This window comes from Sciurus carolinensis, chromosome 10, assembly GCF_902686445.1.
Source record: "Sciurus carolinensis chromosome 10, mSciCar1.2, whole genome shotgun sequence".
Lineage (NCBI taxonomy): Eukaryota > Metazoa > Chordata > Mammalia > Rodentia > Sciuridae > Sciurus > Sciurus carolinensis.
Window position 1 is genome coordinate 121,533,674 of NC_062222.1, and position 5,648 is coordinate 121,539,321.

The following is a 5,648-nucleotide window of genomic DNA, read 5'->3' on the forward strand; positions in this document are numbered from 1 at the left end:
AACCGATGTGTCCACAGACCATCGAGTCTTGGAACCAGGAGCTGCGTCTCAGCCAATCAGAGTCCGTCACCTGTGCAAACCGCCATCCAATAAGGCAGACGCGAGCTGTGTAACCAGTCAGGCGCTCACTGTACCTCACTTCCATTTCCTGCAGGTCGCTCACTCTTCTCTGGCTATAAATGTGGCCTGCCTGTGTGGCAGCAGGGAGCATCCTGAGGAAATTTGGTGGGGACTGCTCTAGAATCACAAAAAGCCAGTTAAGCTCTGCAAATCTAGTTGGTGATAATTTTCCCTTTAGCAGAAGGGATGGGGACTCCTGTTTCAGACCCATTCTTCTTCCTCTTGACACCCTCCACTGCCATGCCCCTGGTCCCTCTCCTCATCTCCGTCTGGTCCCTTGTTCTCCTCCATCTGCCTGGGTTTCCTAGGGCTGCTGTAACGGTACCACTAAAGTGGTAACTCAAAACAGCAGTAATGTATTCTCTCAGCTCTGGAGGCCCCACCAAAACCAAGGGGTGTGCCTGCTCCTTCCAAAGTCCCAGGGGACAGTGACTCCCCTGCCACTTCCAGTTTCTGGTGGTCTTCCCTGGCCTATCGACTACGACTTCAGCCTCGGCTTCCACTTTCACATCGTCTCCTCTTCTGTCCCCTGTACACTCTTCTTACAAGGATGCCACTCCCGGGACAGTTGACCCATCCTAAGTTCAGGCTGGTGTCACCTGGAGATCGTTAATTATCCCCGCATAGACCCTATTTCCACACAAGGTCACGTTCCGGGTGGGCATGAATTCGGGGAGACCGTTTTCCACCAGCGACACTATCGACCAGGACTCCGGAGGCCAGCGCTTCCCAACCCCCTCATTTCTGCCCCACAACCCTGAATTCCTGATGCTCGCAGTCCCTTGCAACTCGGCTCTCTAGCTCCAGGGAAGCGCTCGGGAGGCAGGGGGAGCAGAAGGGGCAGCAGAAGGAAGGAAGGGACAGTTAGAGGGGTGAGGAAGCCAAGGCTGCACACCCACGCTAAGCGAATAGGTGACCCGTCCTGCCCCCGAGACATAAAAGCACACCACACCTTGTGTCCCCAGATAAAATAACCAGATCACCTTATCTAGTCCTAGTGCCTGAAATAAACGACTTCTGGAGCATGTCCTGACAGTCGCTGATTACCTAGCAAAACGCCTTTATCCCTTACGCAGGCCGCACTGGCGGCTGCAGATGTAGAAATGATGACCCGCCTGCAAACGGCTGTCGTTCCGCCATGAACGGACTCCGGATGTCGGCAGCCTCCGTGCAGGTGTTTTGGGTATTTTTCTTTTAAATGTTGTCTTCCTTGCAATTCTTTTTAAATGACCTTCTTGTTTTTGCCTGGAATCTTCTTTCACAGATGGACTCCTGCTGTCCCCGGGTTGGAACGGTGGCGTGGAACGGGAAGAGGTCCTCCTCTCTCCTCACAGCCTGTGATTCCATCTCTAACTGTCCCTTCCTTCCGTCCACTTTCTCCACCCGACTCCCGGTTCCCGCTGGAATCTCACCTGGACCACTGCAACTCGCCTCAGCTTCACCGCTGCCCACCGTCCCTTCTCTGCACGGAGGTGAGGGGGTCTTTTAGAAACACAAACTCTCCTGCTACTCAGCTGCACTGTCGCCCTGTTGCTCTTAGCATAATAGCTAAGATGTACTCAGCTCTGTGTGTCAGGAACTACCCAAATTTTACACGCATCAGTATTAATGTGACCCTCTCGCTAACAGCCTCACATTTCACATTAGCAATCAGAGAAATTAAGTCACATAACTAATAAGTGATAGAGCAGGGATTTGACCCCAGAGACACTTGCTCCAGAGTCTGTTCTTACCTTCCACTCTGCACAATGGCCTGGTGGCCTCTGCAACCATCCATGAAGCCCATGCCACCTTGCCCGCCCCCTCACTCGCTGTTCTCTGAGGACAGTGTCCTGCTTGCACTTTCTCATACCTTCCAGCTCTTGCCTGCCTCAGGGCCTTTGCACTTACTCTGTCCTCTGCTGAACATATTCTTTCCCCCAATTCTCAGGCCTCCATTCAGGGATGCCATCCACCATCTCCCAGGCCAGATCGAACCATCTAGAGGCTTTGAGAACTCCAAGGACCTCCCCTTGCTGTCCCACCTCTCAGTGGTCTGGGTGAGCATTTGATAATGATCCTGCCTCCTTTCTCCCCACTTCTTCCACAAAGAAAGGGAGGATCGTTCTCCACTGTCCCTCCAGGTCTTGACACAGGATCTGGTTCACAATATTTGCAGAATAAAGAAATGGAGAAAGATATTAAATCAGTGTGCTTGATATAAGATGGAAAAAAAGTCCATACTGATAATCACAGAAAAGAAAGGGGGGAGAAGCATAAACTTGAAGCTTGCTGTGCGATCCAGCATACTCACAGTTCTGGTGTGACCTGCCACCATTGGCACGTGGCACGCAGAGCAGGCAGTGGGTAGGCTGCCGTGGGAAGAGCTGGGTCTCCAGCCCAGACGGCGCCTGCGCCCGCATCCTTGGCTGCTGTCTTGCCCGTCTCTGTGGAGCCCAGATGCTCCCTTTTCTCTTCAAGTTTTCATGCCAAGTTCATCTTACAGCGAGCTGTACATTTAATGAAGTGTATTTTTTTGTGGGTCCCTGAAAAGCAGTTTCGAGATCAATGGTGAGTCCCACAATCAATGGCGTTTGGAATCGAGGAAATTCCATTTGTGGCCTGGGGTGAATTCTTTGCTTTTCTGAATCCTAATTTCCTTGGCTACAAAAGGACAGGAGTGTTGTAAACATTGGAGGTGTATAGGTGGCCTTGGCGTCATGACCAGCAGATTTAATTTCTCCATGGAAAGTCTGTTGTGAGTTCCATGAACTATGTGTCGGATTGGTGTTTGCTGGAATCATTCACATGCTGTATCTGCGTGGTCAGTCACACGTTTGGCTACTCATCATTTCAGAGGAGAAACGAGAGAGAAAATTGGCGGGGGTGGGGTGGGGTGGGGGGCTCTGCCTTCTTTACGTTTTAGATAATGCTTCACGAAACCTTTCTTGTGTCTGGGGGAAGAGGCTTCACCAGCAGGAGGAGCCGGAGAGAGGCGCCTTGGGGCCTGGCCAGGGCGTGCTCTGGAGGCTCAGAGGGTTCTGGGTCCCACTTGGGGAAGACTGCATGGGACGTTTCCCAGTGATAAAAATGTAGGGAATTTGAGTCATTTACGGAACACCTCATTTAAAAAAAAAAAAGAAAAAAAACTTAGGGCAATTACTTGTTCTATTTCTACATCTAATGCTCTTTCCAGTTTATTCTGGGTGCACATTAGTCAGTGCAGATATGTTGCAATAAAAGTTTCTATTTGCTCTGAACCAGTCACTGGAGTCCAATCTCAAGAGCTCTCCGAAGGCTTCGCTGGCGTCACCGATAGCTCCTAAGCTGACTTGAGCCAGGGCCCGAGCCATGATGGAAATGAAGCCTTCAGATGATTCTGTGAAAAATGCTGCTCTTGCCTTTTGACGTGCCCAACAGAAGTCTCAACCCCATTGACCTCGGCAGACTAACGCGTACTGTGAAGAAGCTAGAAAACGTATATTTGGGTTAAAAACAGAAAAAGACATTGCAGAGGTAGGGTGCAGAAATGTAAATGAGAATGCGACACCTGCCAGGTAAGAGTTCCTGGTCCCTGTCCTGCTGACGGGTGCGACACAGATCAGAGCCTGCCTGGTCCCTGGAGCAGCTCTTGTGGATGTCAGCAAATTGTTTTTCATCTCTGCAGTAGCCCCCGTGCTAGGGCTTCTGCTGTTCGCTGTGGGGCACATGGCTTGTCTTTTAGGAGTTGATGTACCTTTGAGAAAGCAAAAACATTGACCCTTAAGTTGGGTGAATGAAGAGAGGTGTTGGAATTTGTGTGTGTGTGTGTGTGAGAGAGAGAGACAGACAGACAGAGAGAGGTTGAGATCAAACTGTCTCTAAAGCGAGGTAACTAATTGTAGCAGGCTGAGTGCTATCTCCCTCCGAAAGACCTGCCTGTGTCTTAGCATGAGGAGCCTGTAAACGTGACCTTATTTGGGAAAAAAGGGTCTTTGCCGATGTAATTAAGTTAAAGATCTGAGATTAAGTTTCCACTGGATTATCTGGGTGACCTTAAATCCAAGGATAAGTGTCCGTCCAGGAGGAAGGCAGAGGGAGATTCGAGACCACCAAGAGCAGAAGGTCATGTGAAGTCAGAGGCAGAGACTGAAAGACGCGGCCACAAGCCCAGGAGCATCGCAGCTGAAGGAAGCAATGAAGGACTCTCCCTTAGAGCAGCCAGAGGGACACAGCCTTGCTGACGCCTGGCTTTCTGACTTCTGGCCTACAGATCTGAGAAGATGCACTTCTGTCATTTTAAGCTACCATGTTTGTGGTAATTTGTTACAGTAAACACTTCTTTTGGCTAATTTATTACAGTTGATTCTCTTTGGGCTTGAAAACTTGGTGCTGAGACAATTCCCAAAGAAACAAGAATTTCAGAACTAATTTGAGTAGTGACAGTTTCATTCAACGGAGTGTCTATTTTTCTCTAAAGCCTACTTAAAATAGTTTCTTACCAACTTCATCAATCAGGGTCCAACTCAGCATACAGCAAAGACTTCGGGTATTCATAGAGAGGGGATTTCTTGCAGGACTTTGTCACATCAGTGATGGAGGGGCTGATAAGTCACTCGGTGACAGAGGGGTCACCCAGAAATTAGCCGCTTCAGGTAACCATGCCACTCCCAGGGAGGAGGTGGTGTTACCAGAACCCAGGGGCCAGGACCACCTATAGGGAGCAGGGAGCATGGTGGGCTTATGTGGGGAGACTCTGAAGCTGAAGGACACCCCGAGGTGGAGAGGGGAGGGAGAGATGCCCAGCTCTTCCTTCCTCTGCCTTCTATGCCTCACCAGTCCCTCTTGCTGGCTGACCCTCACAAAGGCTATACCAATGGTGGTCACCCTGATTTCCTACCTTGCTGGCTGGCTGGCAGCTCCCTCACAAAGCAGCCTGAGAGAGGGAGAGAGAGTGGACTGAACGGGGAAAGGTGAGGGGATCTTGGACGGAGCCGCTGGGCCCTCTCCTGAGGACGCACTTCCAGAGAAACTGGTCTGGATGGTGGGGGTGGGCATTCTCCCTCCTTCCCAGGAGGCTCAGCTTTCAAAAACATTACACTTCAAGAGAAAAGTGTAGCCAGGGTAATGCTCCCAGGGCGTGTCCGCCTCCAGGTCCCTGGATTCTGTGAGGACCTTACCTCGTTTGTCCAGATGTGATTAAATTAAGGATTCTGAGATGGGGACATGAAGCTGGATCACCCAGGGACCCAGGGCCCCTCAGCCAAGGAATGTGGGGCCCCTAGAAAAGACAGGAACCGGCCCCCAGGAAGGGGCTCAGCCTCACCAACGCCCGGCGTTGGCCCAGTGGGGCTGGCTGAGGGCTTCTGGCTTCCAGATCCCCGAGGTGATATGTTAGAGTGGGTTAAATCTGTCTGCGGTGCTTTCATACAGCGGCAGTAAGAAAACACTAATGAGCCCCTTCAAAGCTCAGGCTCAGACATCCAGCCCATTCTTTCTCCAGCTGGGGCTGCCACGGGCCCATTTCTTTATCACACAGGAGAGGTCATGGCGAAGCCGAACCAAGCAGC

At 51.0% G+C, this 5,648-nt stretch overlaps 1 long non-coding RNA gene across 1 annotated transcript; it reads left to right on the forward strand.

Annotated features, from left to right (window-relative positions):
• The first annotated feature begins 1,211 nt into the window (after positions 1–1,211).
• On the forward strand, positions 1,212–2,176 carry LOC124994327 (uncharacterized). The gene is made up of 3 exons (XR_007110460.1): positions 1,212–1,294; positions 1,385–1,592; positions 2,051–2,176. It is a non-coding gene; the product is annotated as an uncharacterized LOC124994327 (long non-coding RNA).
• Positions 2,177–5,648: the final 3,472 nt, after the last annotated feature.